Below are 18187 nucleotides of genomic sequence, written 5' to 3' on the forward strand. Positions count from 1 at the left end.
TCTCTCACTCCAGACAGACGCAGGTTAAGATCTTTCCTGGTAAGTCACACTTCTTGGGGCTACACACATTATTAGAAATGGGTTAAAGCCAGATGTGAGAGCTAGCCAGTAAGAGGCTAGAGCTAATGGGCCAAGCAGTGTTTAAAAGAATACAGTTTCTGTGTAATTATTTCAGGTATAAAGCTAACCGGGTGGCGGGATGCAGCCCACCTCCACACTACACTTCTTAGCTAAACACATGTGAGGTTCTTTATGCTGATGCCAAGGGAGGGCAAACACAACTTAAGTATGTTGTTAATTTGTAAGTGTGTTTGATACAAAGAACAAATAAACATAACCACATGAATATATAATGCTGCTGATGGCAGCTGACATGAATTTTGGTCATCATTAAGTCTTCTCCTGGAAGGTCAAAGCCACCTGTTTCCTGGTGAAACTGTTGGATGTTTCTTTGATCCTATTTGAACTCTATCAGAGAGGTCATGAGGTTTCTGAATAACATTCTGGATTCTGTCCCTTCATTCACTGAATTTCTTGGCATCAAGAAGGAATGGCCCACTTTCTTCATCCATTCCTCCATTGAAGGGCATCTAGGTTGTTTCCAGGTTTTGGCTATTACAAACAATGCTGCTATGAACATAGTTGAACAGATACTTTTGTCATTTGATGTGGCATCTCTTGGGTATATTCCCAATAGTGGTATTACTGGATCTTGGGGTAGGTTGATCCCAAATTTCCTGAGAAATCGCCACACTGATTTCCAAAGTGGTTGCACAAGTTTGCATTCCCACCAGCAATGAATGAGTGTGCCTCGTACTACTCAGCAGTAAAAAACAATGACTTCTCGAATTTTGCGTGCAAATGGATGGAAATAGAAAACACTATCCTGAGTGAGGTATCCCAGACTCAAAAAGAGGAACATGGGATGTACTCACTCATAATCGGTTTCTAGCCATAAAATAAAAGACATTAAGCATATAATGTGTGATCCTATAGAAGCTAAATAAGAAAGTGAACCCAAAGAAAATCATATAGTCATCCGCATGGAGAGGGGGAAGTAGACAAGATTCCAGGGCAAAAACTGGGAACTTGCGGGTGAGGTGGCATGGGGCAAAGGGGAAATGGGATGAGAAATATGAGAAGGGGAGGATGGGAGGAGCTCGGAGGATTGGGATGGTTGGGATATAGGAAGGATGGATACGGGAGCAGCGAAGTATATATCCTATCTAAGGGAGCCATCTTAGGGTTGGCAAGAGACTTGACTCTTGAGGGGTTCGCAGGTGTCCAGGAATATGTCCCCAGCTGGTACCTTGGGCAACTAAGGAGAAGGAACCTGAAATGACCCTATCCTATACTGATGAATATCTTGCATATCACCTTAGAACCTTCATCTGGCGATGGATCGAGGTAGAGACAGAGTCTCAATTTGGAGCAACGGTCTGAGCTCTTAAGGTCCAAATGAGGAGCAGAAGGAGGGAGAACATGAGCAAAAAATCAGGACCACGAGGGATGCACCCACCCACTGTGACAGTGGAACTGATTTATTGGGAGCCCACCAAGGCCAGCTGGTCTGGGACTGAATAAGCATGGGTTGATTCCGGACTCTCTGAGCATGGCGGTCAATGAAGACTGATGAGAAGCCAAGGACAATGGCACTAGAACCTTCATCTGGCGATGGATCGAGACAGAGACCCAATTTGGAGCAACGGACTGAGCTCTTAAGGTCCAAACGAGGAGCAGAAGGAGGGAGAACATGAGCAAGGAAGTCAGGACCACGAGGGGTGCACCCACTCACTGTGACAGTGGAACTGATCTATTGGGAGCTCACCAAGGCCAGCTGGACTGGGATTGAATAAGCACGGGATGAAACCGGACTCTCTGAACATGGCGGACAATGAAGGCTGATGAGAAGCCAAGGACAGTGGCACTAGGTTTCGATCCTAATACATGAACTGGCTTTGTGGGAGCCTAGGCGGTTTGGATGCTCACCTTCCTGGACCTAGATAGAAGTGGGAGGACCTTGGACTTGCAGCAGGGCAGGGAATTTGGACTGCTTTTCCGTATCGAGAGGGAGGGGGAATGGAGTGGGGGGAGGGGGAGAGGAGTGGGGAGAGGAGGAGGAGAGTGGGGGGAGGGGGCAATGTGTGGGAGAAGGGGGAGGGAAATGGGAAACGGGGAGGAGGCGGAAATTTTAATTAAAAAAAGAATAAAATAAATAAATAAATAAAAAGAATAAAAAAAAAAAAAGAAGGAATGGCCCTAGGGACCATGATATCTTGTTCTTTTGTCTCAAGATGGGGACTTCTGCCACAGTTCATTAACCTATGGTGGATAGATTTAATTGTCTTAAGGTGAGAGGAGCCCTTGGGACACTGATCAGTATTCATATAATAAACAATCAAACAAGAATATAAACAAAAAAAAAACAAGGAAATCGATAGGGAGGTTGAATACCTCATAGAAAGAACAGATCAATCTAAAAGTAATGGAACAGGTATAGTAATAATAGAAATAGCATGTCTGCTGTTTTCCCCTTTCTTTTTCAAGTTATTGATTTCCTATGCTATAAATGCAAACCCATTTTTCTGAGGCACGGTTTCTCTGTGTAACAGCCCTGGTTGTCCTACAACTCATTCATAGACGAGGTTGGTGTTGAACTCACAGAGACCCACCGGGTCAGCCTCCCGTGTGCTGGAATTAAAGATGTGCACCACCACCACCAGGATGGAACCCCATTTTTTACCCTAGAAGAAAAATTAGAAATGTTTTCATCTAGTACCTTCCCTAGACACTGAAATATTTTCCTTGGTCTGGGGAACTGGTTCAATGTATTTTCTCTGTAAGTATAAGACCTGAATTCACCCCAGCACCCATGTGACAAAACAGCATGGCTGCATGTGCCTGAAACCCGAACATTAGACATTGGAAACAGGTGGATGTAGAGAGGACACAGGGCAGTCAGCCTAGCTGAAAGAGCAGGCTTGCATTTAGTAAGGGGTCCTGACTTTAGGTGACAAGATGGAGGTGATAGAGGCATCTGATGCTCTTCTCGTTTCTGTATGTATGTGTACAAGCATGGACATTCACATTAAAGCATACATCTCTCTCTCTCTCTCTCTCTCACACACACACACACACACACAGACACAGTGTGAGAGAGAGGTTTTAAAAAGTCTATACTGTATGTGCATGTATTTGAATTGGTACTAAAATGGTGTGTGTACTCATACAGAACAAAGTATATTTCCATGACAAATATTAATAATTTATAATGCCAATGTTTACTACTATTAACAATTTCTGAACTTTTTGCAACTTTTTATGATTTATCAAATCTTTTCACACATTGCCAGGAGGAAAGGTAACATTATTTACTTCAGGTTTAGATAAGAAACTAAAACTAATACAGTGCTAGTATCTAAGACCAAAATTACAGCATCTGTGAATATAGGTCTGTAGAGTTTTGGTTATATCAAAAGAAAGAGGATACAGGTCAAGAAAATCCTCACATTCGCCTTTTAATAGCCTCATAATAATGAGCTGCTCTGATTAGTTTGAGAACACTAAATGTATAGGTGGAGTGAGAAAATGATGATGTCTTTGTAGTCTGCTGAAATGTTAAAACAAATTAGCTCATTGTAGTATGTAGGAGGACATGATGCTAAAGAAATAAAAATAAAAAATGACTATCCAAAATTTACATTGCATTCATTCACTCAATTATCCAGAGTTTCCATAAATAATTCAGCTCAGTATGGCGATTAGTAAGCTATCTCTCAAATTATTGTCATAGACATCCTAGCGTGATTCAAACCTTTGTTGAGATTTGATGGGGTGGTAGACGTTACCCCATGTAAGTATGCCCTTATATCCTAGGAGACAGCAAAAGACTCACCGGGAGCTGCAAAGGCAGAGGCCAGAAGCCTCAGACTCACCTGGGATTCTGCATGCTGCTTCCCAGGTTTTCTGAGAAAAGAGAGCATTTGCTGTGTGAAGCATGAACTGAAGTTCTCATGGTGAGAGAGTAGGAGAGGTCCGTGCACTCACAGAAGTGTGAGGGGCCTTTGAATTTATACTGAGTTACTAACTGAAGGAAAAGTAGTGTGTACAGATTGTGGAAATCAGATGAACGGAATTTGTTAGGAAGTGGGGTTGTTGGCCAAGGGTGAGGAAAGGAGTGCTATAGAGGATCTTGCTGTTTCTTTTGCACTTAAGCCTATGAGCATTAAAAGGTGCTGTATGACTTAAATTGGAGGCATTAAAAGATCAAGGTTAATGCTATTTAAAGGATGTCTAGCTCTGGTTAGACAGGCGACTTTACACTCCGCAATTTCCCTGCATAGAGCAACAATAAGTCAGAATAGTTTTTATATCTCCTAAAGAAGTTGAAGTGTTAAGGGTAACATTCTCCTAAGACAACATCTATAGCCACATGGCTTCACTGATAAATTTCATTAAAAAATGCAATGAAGAAAAATTATTGATCTCACCAAAGGGCTTTCTCAAGGAGAAAAAAAAAGGACATTTAAAGCATTTTGTGACATCTTATGAATTCCACCTAGTTCCATAGTTTCACGGCAAGAAAAGCATAAGCCAATATATTTTATGGGGATAGGTCCAGTATCAACAAAATATAAGCGAACTGACCACACCAGTAGAAAAAAGTTGAATGTTTCATTCCAAATGATGACTGTACTAGGAAGTCAAGGCTGCCCTAATATTTTAAACACAATTAAACTAATAAGTCACATGGGCATGTTAAGGGAGGAAAATTCCCTGTGACTATCTCAGTGCAGAAAAGAACTAGACAAAATTTACTAGCTGTTCATAGTAAAAGATAACAAAATCTGGGGAAGGAGGAGTATTTCCTCAATCTGACAGATATCTTCAATTAATACTGTCATTACAACTAAACCGAAGAGCCTGCTGCTCTCCCAAGGTATTCTGTTCAGTAAACAGAGCACTTTATACAGACTTGGAAGTTCCTCTGTAAAACAAGAATTATAATCATTACCAAGTAGTTTACACTTGTGATTGTGTTAACACCTTCAAAAGAGCCAATCAGTTTAGAGATCATGATTACAAGCACAGAATTAAAATTCTCTAACATTTTCTGATGAGTCCCCTAAAAACCCCTAGACTACATCTTCCCCTCAATTGTTTTTTACCTCAAGTTTTGTATTATTAGGGCCTGGAAAGTGATTTAAATTCTTTGGTTAGCCTCTTTTTGACCTGTATGACCTCTAGCTCTCCCCTCGGGGTTGGGCGGATAGTTCATGAAACTAGACAGATTTGCAATCAGTTCTTCAAGTCCTTCATATTGGCTTGAGGTGGGATGGGGGAAACAATTGATTCAGTCATTATTTGTTACCTTATTGATAGATATTTGGTGTTTTTCCTCTTTTTAGCTCCCATCGACAAAAGCTTATTCACATTGAATATTCATACTCCAGTACTTTCCTCTGTATATTAAGCGATGTTTTTCTTATTCTGAACACACCAGGGAGAGAGTGGGTCACCTCTTGAGTTCTGCATGATATGGACATTAATTTTGATGGTTTCTAATATTTCTCACTCTTTTCAATAAACTAATTGGAAAAAAATAGTCCTTGGTGCTTGATAAAACTTTACAACTGGGAGAGTGGATAGTGCATGATATTTATGCAGAAATTAGCAAAGTCATTATTTTTCAAACTCTTTATATTATTGTGAACACATAAATCTTAATGAGATTCCCCCCTCCCCATACCCCTTAGGGCTCAGGTGCTTCTAACTCAGTTGTCAAATGTAAACTTTTACACTAATGAAACAACTGTTGTTTTTTCACATTATTCAAAGAAATAAAAAAAATCTTATGTTAATTCATTGATCATGATAAGTCTGACATTGTAATTCATACACTTCTCTGTTTCTGTTACAATCTCCTCTCAACCAGCAAAGGAAAATGGTGTATGACTTTTCTTATGGCATTTTGAGCTAACATGTATTCACTTCAGATAGGACACTGAGAACACAGTATCTAAACAATTCTACTGAAGTCTAACCTGGTGAACCAATGGCTTTATTGTGCTTACGTATGGGTACAGGAGTAAAAGGTCACAAACAGGGGCATAGGTGACTCAAAGATAACTGTCATCACTGAAGCTCCCACCTCAGTGTGGGCAGCAACTTACAGAAGCTGCATTGCTGGAGTCCTTGAACAACTGGAAGGTAGTTTGGCTGATAGGAGAGTCTCCTGTTATAATTGCGAGTCCACAGCTACACTATAGAGGATGAAATTGGGTTGCGATAGTAAAACAGGGTTGTCTTCAGTAAGTATCCAAATTTCAAGAAAAGTTAGTTTTGGAAACTAACATTTGGAAAAGGAAATAGCTTTGTGATATCAGAGATGTAGGTATTTTCTTTCACATCATTGATTGTAGAGATCTAAAAATATTACCTAAAAATGAGAACGTAGGTTGAAGTAGCTAAATTTCAGATTTTAGAGTTGAGGTCAGTGTGGTGATTTGGGTAAAAATGGCCCCCATGGGCTCAGAGACTTGAGTGCTTCGTCACCAGGAAGAGGCACTATTTGAAAGGGTTATGAGATGTGGCCTTGTTAGAGGAAGTGTGTCACTTGCTGTGGGCTTTATGGTTTCAAAAAGTCCATTCCAAGCTAAGAGTCTTTTTCTTCCTACTCCCTATGGATCCAGATATAGAACCCTTAACTACTTCTCCAGCGCCATGTCTGCCTGCATGCTGCCATGCTTCCTGCCTTGATGGTAATGGACTAAACTTCTGAAATTGTAAGCAAGACCCAGTTAAATGCTTTCTTTTATGGGAGCTGCTGTGGTCTTGGTGTCTCTTCACAGCAATAGGATGTTGACCAAGACAGAATTTAGAAGTGAGATTCAGAAATATTGCTAAATGGGTGAACCCAGGTCAATACCCTGAACCATAACCTAGGATCCTTGGAGCAAAGCTTGTACGCAGATGCTTCACTGAGTATATGGTCAGCAAGAAGCCAGCACAGTGACATTCAGGTAGATGATAATGTCATGGCTTGAGATTGCTTTCTCCCCAACTCAGAAGCAATGCTGAAATTCTGTATCCCCAAAAAATATGTCTGCAAGTAATTCATACTGATACAACTATGGCTTGACAGTTAAGATGTAACTGATAAGATTTGAGGCCTTCTGCATAAAAAGAAATTTCAAATCTGGTAGTGTAAGCGTGGTCATAAACTCATGTCTGAGTACATCAAAGACCCTATGGTAGAATCTGCTGTTGTGTCTTTGCTTAAATGGCCGTCAATTTCCTTCTAAATATTTATGTTTATATATAGACATGTGCTGACCTTACCTTGAGTCAGACAAGCTTCTCCTTAAGGTAGACAGACATCAGTGGGGGGAGTCACAATGAGTCAAAGTGCTGAGAATAAGAGGCTCAGTGCTCTGCTCTAAACAAGACATCTATATTAAGCCCTGGGTTACCAGGACCCAGGGAACACTAAGCAAGAGGAGGTAGAAAGACTAAGAGCTGGAGAAATGCTGTGAAATGCTGCCCTGTTACTGTGGTTACTGGGTTACCAGGACCCAGGGAACACTACGCAAGAGGAGGTAGAAAGACTAAGAGCTGGAGAAATGCTGTGAAATGCTGTGAAATGCTGTCCTGTTACTGTGGCATGACTGGCACAATCATGAGCTCATGGTGGCCACTGTTACTTGCATAAGACCTATACAAGACGAAGCCAAACACAAGTCTTGACACAGGACAGTAGACGATTGATCTCTAGACTCCATTCCACACTGAGGAGATATTGGCTGTAAAGAGCTTCTTAGGGAGAGAGAATCAGTCTTGTTGAGGATATGGCCACAGAAGGTTTTCCTGCTATAGTGGATGATCCCAGATACCCACACATATGGACAGGATTAAATGGACTTAGTGAACATAGATAACATGAAATTGGGAGGGGGTTGGTGTAGATGAGAGATATGGAAAGTGTGTAGTAGGGGAGAAATAAGGCACAGATCTACTCAGACTCATATTTGTTTGCATACATGTATTTATTCCCCCAAAATATTTTTTAATTTCTACTTTATAAATAATTATCTGGAAAGTAGGAACTATGAGAAGGTTTATGAATGGAAAATTGAGCATATATACAGAGAATAGAAATTTATGTAGATACTTAAAATTGGAAGATTGAAAAGTTACCACATGAATATGTGGTTCAGGTTTGAGATCACAGAAATATATGCAGATTATTAGTGGGTGAATGCATGTTTAAAATACTTTAGCCGCCAGGTGGTGGTAGCATTTGCCTTTATCCCAGCACTCAGGAGGCAGAGGCAGGCAAATCTTTATGAGTTCAAGGACAGCCTGGTCTACAAAGTGAGTTACAGGACAGGCTCCAAAGCTACACAGAGAAGCCCTGTCTCAAAAAACAAAAAACAAAACAACAGCAAAAAGCTTTAGCTGAATTCTTGCTAAATAGGCAAGCCTTTGATCTAAGTATGATCTTAAATTCTCTTGTCCTTGTATTTATCATATGTAAAATGTAAGAAATTGACTTGAATTTTTTTGATTTTTTTCCCAAGATTCAAAATCCTTACAAAAAAAGTGGAGTGAACTACATGAAATGAGATAGTCCATTTGATAAAATATAACAACATGTCTGAGACTCTTGCCTCCTTTGTCACATTCTACTATATAAGTAACACCATATTTTACTGAGACGAACTCTCAAACTTTCAGTATAAAATGAGTTTAAGCTTCCTGTTAGGGGCCAGTAAGATGGCTCAGTGTGCTGCCAAGACTGGTGATCTAAGTGTGATCACCGGGATCCTTACGATAGAAAGAGAGAAGTGACTCTTCTGGGTGGCCTCTGGCCACCTCACACATGCTCTGGTATGATTGCATGCTCAGTTACACACGAAATGAATAAACATAACAAAATCATTAAATGTAATCATCAAAATTTAGAATTTTGTTACGGCTCTATAGCATAATGAAAATGAATTTTGAACACATTTCATCTAATAAATGGCAAGGGAATAACCCATTTTCTCATTGGTATTGGAGATATTCCTTTTGTTTGTAATGCATTTTATATAGACTTAATTTAGTTTTTCACATGCAATTTTAGTGCTTTGATGTGGTTCAAACATTTTACATAAAGCAAGAAGTTTTTATTTGCTATATCAGTTAAGACTAATGGAAAGATAACTTGTGCCAAGTCGTTTTAGTTATTAGAATAAGAAAAAGAAACCAATCAAGAGAGAAACTAGCTATTTCTTGAATGAGAATTCGCTGTTAATTATAATGTGCTATTTTTATTTTCTAAGATTTAGACAAAAGATTTTTTGAAGCTTCAGGTTTACTCTATAAAAGGGTATTTAGCTGCTTTATGGTTTTGTCATGCATTAGCTATTTGAGTTTAGGACCATATCTGATATTGTTAAATATCTAAACTGATTCTTTAATGGGTAAGATGTGAAGACACTGTTATCTGTGTGGATTATACACATTGAATGCCTGGAAATTAGGAAATGCTCAATAACAATATTATTTCTTTAGAGAAAATTCTTCCCGTGACTTTTTAAAAAAATTAAGGTGAAAAGATTTTCAGAAATTGAGAATAACGCCAAAGTAAATTGATGTGGGAATCATTACTATTGTACCCTAGTATTTTAATTATACTTGGTTTCATTTTTTCCCAAAAATACAGACAAAGACATCTGAATTATGAAGGCATAATTTATCCTTCTATAAACTAAGCAGTTTGAAAGGTGTTCAGTTGGCATGAATTGCCTTACTTTAAAAACTGACGCATGAAGTCATCCAATTATCCAAGCTGATATACATTCATTATTTTATGGCATATTTTAAAAAGCTAATTGCCACGTGTGTAGAGAATAAGACATTAAAAATTTACAGAAATATTGAGTAGTAGAGGGAATATTTGCTTAGATATCAACAAACTTCAGCTCTGCTTCAATCTTTAGCCTTTTTTCAAATTCATTTATTGAATGAACGTGAGTATTATTGTATCAACATGAATATTTCCTTGCATGTATGTATGTGAATCACATATATGTCTGGTTCTCATAGAGCCCAGAAGAGGTCACCAGCCATGGACCTAGAGTTATAGAAGGTTGTGATTTGCCTTGTTGATGATAAGAACTGAACCTGACTAATCGTCTGCAAAAGCAAAACATGTTCTTAACTGCTGAGCTCTTTCTCTCCAGTCTCCAAACTTTTCATCAAGGACCTACCATGTTCAAGGTATCAATTTTTCTGTCACACAGTTTACCATATAATGTGGAGCCTGGCACAGAATATGTGATCAACTTAAGTTTGATGGGTAACGTCATAAGGAAAACAGCGTGGATATCAAAAGAGACTGTGACGCTTAGCAATTACTCAGGTGGATTGGGGACTAAGAGAGAAAACCTAGGTGTTTTCAAGAAGGATCATTAAGACCCAAATTGGAGAACGTGGAAGAAACACTGGCTTTTAAGGACAGAAGATATGAACTATTTCATCTAAAAGATTACTGTGCACTCAGTGGATGTTGTATATACTCCTGACAGTACCAAGAGGAAGGTTCTTTCCAACTGTTTTGTTTTGCATCACTTGGAGCTGCAGGGCTTAGAAGAAGAATCAGATTTTTGTATAATTTCCCATGGACTTAGGAACTTCAGAATACATCCTTAATGTATTTTTGGCTTGCATATCCTTTTCTTTCAGAACCTTAATCATGTGTCCAAACTACTCTTGTCACCGATCTAGATGACTGATTAAAGGAGTCTCATTAATTAATTGTCATCCTTGTTTTTCTGATGTGAAATTCCCCTCTATATGCTGTGAATACAATTGGTTAATAAAGAAACTATTTTGAGCCTGTGATAGGGTAGAGCTTACTTAGGCAGGGAAAGCTAAACTGAATGCTGGGAGAAAAAAAGGCAGAGTAAGGAGAATCCATCTAGCCCTGCAGGAGACAGACACCAGAACTTTAGCCGGTAAGCCACAGCCACGTGGTGATACATAGATTAATAGAAATGGGTTAAATTAATTTGTAAGAGTTAGCCAATAAGAAGCTAGGGCTAATGCACCAAGCAGTGATTTAATTAATACAGTTTCTGTGTGGTTATTTCAGGTCTGAGCTGCCAAGTGGCCAGAAAGACCATGCGGCCTTCTTACACTTTCCCTCTTAGCCCACATTCTTAAGCTTATTTTCAACCTGACAACCAGAGTAAGTTTTCTGAAATAAAAGTTGTAGCATGTGACTCCTTAACCAAACTCTCCAACAGGTAATAATTTCAACATTCTTCATATGAGTATCATTAAAAAAGCAGTTTTAGGTACTGCTTTTTAGACTCTTGTGAGACCCTATAGGATCTGGTCCCTAGCATATCTCTGTCTCCGTCTCCTAAAGTTCTTTTCCTTGCTCACTTTGTTATTCTATACTCCAGTTGTCTCTACCATGCCAAACTAGCTTCTTCCACTATCACTGCTGCTTCTTTGTCTAGACTGTTCTTCCCTGAAAGAGTTCGCTCATCTTCCGCAGGTATGTTTTCACATTACTTGGTCATCAAACATTCTATTGAAATCCTGCAAGCAGTTCAACATTTCTTTCTACAGTGCATGTGAGTTTTTCTCACTGTCTTTGAGTAGTTAGGATAGAGATGGACCCTGAGAAATGAACACGGTACACAAGGACACGAGGTGAGAAGTCTGTGACACTTGGGGTTTTCTTCAAACTCTCTTTTCCCCATTCAGGGATAAAATTAGAACAAAGAGAACCACACCTGCTGAATCCATGAACCTTAGACATATGCCTCCGTGCCTTTGTGATACAGCTATATGTCTGTTTCCTCTTGATGATTCAAAGTAATCAGTCCTGCAGAACTGTAATTTTTAAAAAAGTTTGTTCTGTGTGTATTCTTTGCCTGTATGTATTCATGTGTAGCTCATGCATGCATGATGACTGCAGAGGCTGGAAGAGGGCTTTGGATTCCCTGGAATTGGAGTTCCAGACAGTTATGAACCACCAAATGGGTGCTGTGAACAGAACTCAGGACTTTTGAAAGTGCAGTAAGTGCTTTTAATTGCCGAGTCTTTTCTCTAGTCCCACATTGTAACCATTCTTGTGTTTGCTCCTCTGGTGTCAACTTTACCCTCACCATGTGCGCAGACCCCAAACTTGCCCTTTTCAGGGTGGCTATTCTCATTATTTATTGAGATTTTATGGAGAATTGTCTAGATTAGGTGATTTATGAACATACATCTCGGGATTGTCATGATTGCTAATTGAGGTGCTAAAATCCACCCTATCTGTAGCATTACCATTCCATGAGCTGGACCCAGAGCTGTATAAGACGAGAGAAAGCCAGTTCAATACTTAGCAAAGCAGACAGCATGGGAATATCCCAGTTGTTCTCAAACTTATCAATGCTGAGAAGCTTTAATACAGTTCCTCATGTTGTGATGATCTCCCCAACCATAAAATGATTTTCATTGCCACTTTATAACTGTAGTTTTGCTAGTGTTATCTGTTATAATGTAAATTTTCGGAGACAGAAATTTGTCAAAGGAGTTGTGATCCACAGGTTGAGAAACACTAGCATATCTTTTTCTCTGTGTTCTTTTTTTTCTTTCCTTTTTTCCTTTCTTTTATTTTTAATTGGCTTTTCGAGACAGGGTTTCTTTGTGAACAGTCCTAGCTGTTCTGGAACTAGCTCTTGTAGACCAGGCTGGCCTTTAACTCACAGCGATCCACCTGTCTCTGCTTCCCAAGCGCTGGGATTAAAGGCCTGTGCCACCACTGCCTGGCTTTCTTTCTGTTCTTGGCAGTAATACATGTGGTATGGCTGGTTGCTTAAGTTTTTACCTTTACTTCACCACAAACTGGTATAGGAAGTCCTTCTGTCTATGTGTTGATTTCATTGGTTAATAAAGGTACTGCTTTGGGCCTATAGCAGAGCTGTAGGGGAACAGAGATAGTCAGGGAAAACTAAACAGAATGCTGGGAAGAAGAAGGCAGAGTCAGAGAGAGACTCCATGGAGCTGCCACCACCAGAGATAGAAACATGCTGAAACTTTGCTGGTAAGCCACAACCTTGTGGTGAGATGCAGATTAAAAGAAATGGGTTAAATTAATATGTAAGAGTTAGCCAATAAAAAGATAGAGATAATGGTCCAAGCAGTGATTTAACGAATATAGTTTCTCTGTGGTTATTTTGGTTCTGGGCAGCTCAGACAGACAAGAGGCCTGGACGAACAAGAAGCCTCCTCCTACAACAAATACTGATCATTTCCTAGAACCATCAACCATTTCCTCAACTTTTGGTCAGGATATTTTAGCACTGCAACAGAAAGGAAACTAGAATAATTCCCTAACATAGAATATCTTCAACTGTGTTTGGCAAGGGAGGCAAAGAGGAATTATTAAGGAAATGATGAAAAACAACACAGAGGCCAGGAAGGGTGGCCTTCAGAGGAGAACTTTCTTTCTATTCTAGAAAAGCAGAGAATTGCTTTTTTGACACTAAGGTCAATCTCAGCTACTGAAATTATAATGCAATTTATTTAAGTATGTAGAATCAGACATTCATAGTCAAATCTTCAAAGGATTAATGGCTTTCTTGTTGTCCATACTCACAAATTTTAACGATAATAGCTAGCTTTTACTTGTCACTCTGATCTCTGAATATTTTAGGCTTCTCATTCGGCTTCAAAGACATCTTTTTTATGTTCATGTTAAAATTGCCCTGACCAATTAATACAGAATCATTTGTTTTCTTATCATACTCATGATATTTTCATTGTGGAATTTAAGTGGAGTAACCATAGTAAAATCTGAAGCAATTACAGCATATTTTTATCTCCCTCCCTGAACTTTGCTCCCATCAATAACAACATTAACCAACTTTTTTTTTAAATAAATGAACTGCCAGTTTTACGATATTTCTTTAATTCTTTCCCCTAGTAAGTAGTATCAGACAGTTAGTGTATTCAGACAAATCTTGATTGGCATTCTATCATATTTCTGACATATTCTGGGAGTCTTGCAACAATGTACTTACCTATATGAACCTTGTTTTTGTTACAGATAAATTTATATTTGTCTTCATAGTATACTGTGAGCATTTACTGAGAATATTTATAAACAGTTTAAGATATTGTAAGCTCTTAATGGATGTTGATTTCTTTTATTCCACCACTCACACCCTCCTCTCCTTATTTATTATTTATCTATTTACTTATTTATTAAGATCCTCCCATTTAACTCATTCAGTATATTACTATTTTCAGGAGCAGGTGTAGGTATTTTTCAGCACCAAAAATATTGATCTACTCACTGAGGGTTTGTACATTGCTTAACTTTACTTTTTTTTTTTTTTTTTCTAGACAGGGTTTCTCTGTGGCTTTGGAACCTGTCCTGGAACTAGCTCTGTAGACCAGGCTGGTCTCTAACTCACAGAGATCCACCTGCCTTTGCCTCCCGAGTGCTGGGATTAAAGGCGTGCGCCACCATCGTCCGGCTTAACTCTACTTCTAAATAAGATTCTTCCTTCTCCATGGCATTGACTTGTGTATATTAATTATTTTCTACCACAGAGGTATATTTTAAATTCTCATATTTTAACAATGATTTTCCTAAAGTTTTGTATCACAATTTTATCATTAGTTAAGTTATACATCCTTACAATCCAATTAGAATCTAGCCATGGGACACCAAGCAACTACAGGAAAAAGTTGGTAGTTTATTAACAAAGATTGAACTATGATCCACCTGGATTTTTTCTTTAAAGCAACACAAACTCCAGGCTTTAATTATTCCCTATTAATCTGATTCATCTCTTTTAAATTCTGGTAATGTTAATTAAGCTGTGGAGACAATCCACAGCACATTGAAACTTACTGAAGAGTGACTTATTCTGTCTATGTTGTTAGAAATGTGCCTGGTGGATTGTCTTTGTCAGGACAGTATTTCTCCGGAGCTGACATGGCCATTTAACTGGGTCCTAAAATCACACAGCAAAATAGCACAAGCTTTGAAAGCCCTGTCTTCCTATTTACTAGCTTTGTGGTGTTTGGGAGTTTGCTTTATCCCCATGACAACTATATTGTTATAATGATTATTTGCAGTGCACATAAGACATTTATTCTCACATTATGTGCATACTGATAATTGGGACTATTATTAATTAACATTTAGAAGAAAACAATTGTGCTTATTAAAAAGAAAACAGTATCACCTGCTGAGAAGCACACCCTGATGTGCATTTTACTGTAGACTTTAATTTTTCATGTATGAGCTGGAAAAGATTAGGGCTTCAATATCTTATCCAATTCTAACTTCCTCACTTAAATGAAACAACTAAATATATGTTTGTGTCAAAAATGACTGTTAGCTTGACCAGAGGCCAAAATCAGAGATTAGACTAATGGGAGTTTTAAAAGTTGATATGATATAACTCATTATAGATGTGCCATAAAAGTAATTTAGAGATGACTTAATTCGATTGTCTACTATTGCATGTAGAAAAAGAATAATAGTGTTTTGCCATTGTAGTCCTTTTTAAGTTACATTTTCAGATTTCATCTGTCCTGTGCATGAGCAGTATAACTTGAGAATGTTTCCTTGACAAAATGTGATTGTTAATGGATTCATAAGGTGCTTCAGTGGGTAAAGACCACTGCCACCAAATCTGATGACTTTAATTGGGTCCCCAAGAGGTAAAAAGAGGAAACTTGCTCCTCCATGTAGTCCTCTGACCTCCACACATATGCAAACTCATGTTCATATACACACAGGTAAACAAATACATGCAATGAAGATGTGATTGTTATCTTAAATCTGAAGCTGAGAGAGGAACATAATTTAGGAGCAAGAGTCATACCGAGAAATTTGACATGATGTGGACTCCTTTCTCCAGAGACTTTGGAAAGAGAAAATTTAAAGTCAAAGCAAATATGGAGATCAAATATCGCACTCATTTCAATCAATGTAATAGGCAGGGAGATAGGCTGCTCATTAATAATTACTTCAGTGCCAGGTTCGGCTATTGCATTTATTACTGTGAAATGAAATAACATTTCCTGAACAAGAAGTGACATGATAGTAGAAAATGTTTCATTTGCTAATTTTTATTCACTTCTTCCATTTCACTTTATGATAAATATTAAGCTAGTTGTTTATTAAATTAGCGCTTTAATAGGGTAATTGTAGGAAAGTTGGGAACTATGAAGTAGAAAGTAAATCTATTCTTGCTAAAGAATATTTCTGTAAAAATGAGGCATGACCACAGTCCCAGAGAGGCTTAGGTAACAAGGAAGGCCCAAAGAAGGATGCATACATTTACCTGGGAAGGGGAAATAGAAGAGATGCCCTGGCAGAGTGGGAGAGTGGGGGATAAGGGATGGATGGGGTGGGTTGTGGATGGGATAGAAGGGAAGAGAAATGAAAAAGATGTCTTGATGTAAAAGGGATATTTCTGGGTCAAGGAGAAAACTGGTGCCAGGAAACTCCCAGGAATCCACAAGGATGACCCCCCAGCTAAGACTCCTAGCAATAGTGGAGAGGGTGCCTGAACTGGCCACTTCCAGTAATCAGATTGGTAGCTGCTCTAATTGTCATCAGAAAGCCGTCACCCAGTATCTGATGGAAACAAATGCAGAGATTCTCATCACAGTCAAGCACTGGACCAGCTCTGGGATTCCTGTTGAGAAGAGGAAGGAAAGATTGTTCTAGCCAGGGGGTTCAAGGGCATCACAAGGGAACCCACAGAAACAACTAACCTGGGCTCATAGGTGCTCACAGGCTCTGGACTGACAGCTAGGGAGCCTACATGGACCAGGCGAGGCCCTCTACATTTGTATTACAGTTGCATAGCTTAGTTTATTTGTGAGATTTCTAGCAGTGGGATCAGGTCCTGTGTCCGGCACTTGAGCTCATTTTTCTTCATTCTGAATTGCCTCACTTAGTCTTAAGAGAAAGGAGGAACTTAGTCCTGCCTCAACTTGATGTTTTTTGTTGACATCCATGGGAGACCTGTCCCTTTAGGATCAGAAAGAGAGAAGGATTGAATGGGGTGGGGGTAGAGGAGAGGGTTGGAGAGGGAATAGGAGGAGAGTAGGGAGGAGAAACTGCAGTGAGGATGCAAAATAAATTTTAAAATATTTGATCAAAAAACCATATATAGTAAAGTAAAATATTATCAATGAAATTCTTCTATTCAAAGCTAATAAAATTGGCAAAATTGAAGAAAAATGAGAAATGATCATATGAGAACTGATCATTTAGTGTTGTGATGGTTTGAATAAAAATGGCTCTAGGAAGTGGCACTTTTAGAAGATGTGGTTTTGTTGGAGGAAGTGTGTCACGGTGTGGGTGGGCTCTGCTGCCTCCTTTGCTCAAGCAAGGCCCAGTGTCACTCTTTCTTCCTGTTTCCTGAGGATCCTAGTGTAGAACTCTTGTTCTTTCTCTAGCACCATGTCTGCCTTTAAGCGCCATGCTTCCCACCATGATGGTAATCGACTAAACTTCTGAGCCTGTAAGCCAGCCCCAATTTTCCTTTATAAGGGTTACTGTTGTCATGGTGTCTCTTCACAGCAATAGAAATTCTAACTAGGACCTATTAAAGTGTTTTAATGAAAGAATACTTCTCTTTTGAGAAAAGGGGTTAATAAACTCCAAACTCTATTCAGTTACTTCAAATGATCCTTGTGATGGGGTCCAGAGTTGAGTCAAAGGCTACAAATGAGAACCAATTGAATCTTGGTCAACTCAACCTTTCTTCTCTCCTTCCTTTCCTTCACTCTTTCTGCTTCTCTCTTCATCCCTCCATTTCTCCTTCCTGTCCCTCTATCTATCTCTCCTCTCCTTCTTTTCTCTTCCTTCCTTTTCCTTCTTCCTCTTGCAACAGTACATTTTTTACACTTTCTTTCCATGTGGATGGACTCTGCTGTTTGGCAGGAACACAGGTTTTCCGATTCCGGGCATTTTTTTCATCTCTGACAGGTCTTTGAGTCCTTTCACATAAACAGTTTACCTGGTGCTCATGTCTTCTGTTTAAAAGTTCTCTCTCTTGATTTGATGAGTCATACCTCCAATAGGTTGCTAAAACACAGTGCTTTGACGATGTGCCTGGGATTTCCCCTACTGCACAATTGTCCTTTGGCTGAGGTGGCACTGTGG

Source organism: Chionomys nivalis, chromosome 11 (assembly GCF_950005125.1).
Source record: "Chionomys nivalis chromosome 11, mChiNiv1.1, whole genome shotgun sequence".
Classification (NCBI taxonomy): Eukaryota; Metazoa; Chordata; class Mammalia; order Rodentia; family Cricetidae; genus Chionomys; species Chionomys nivalis.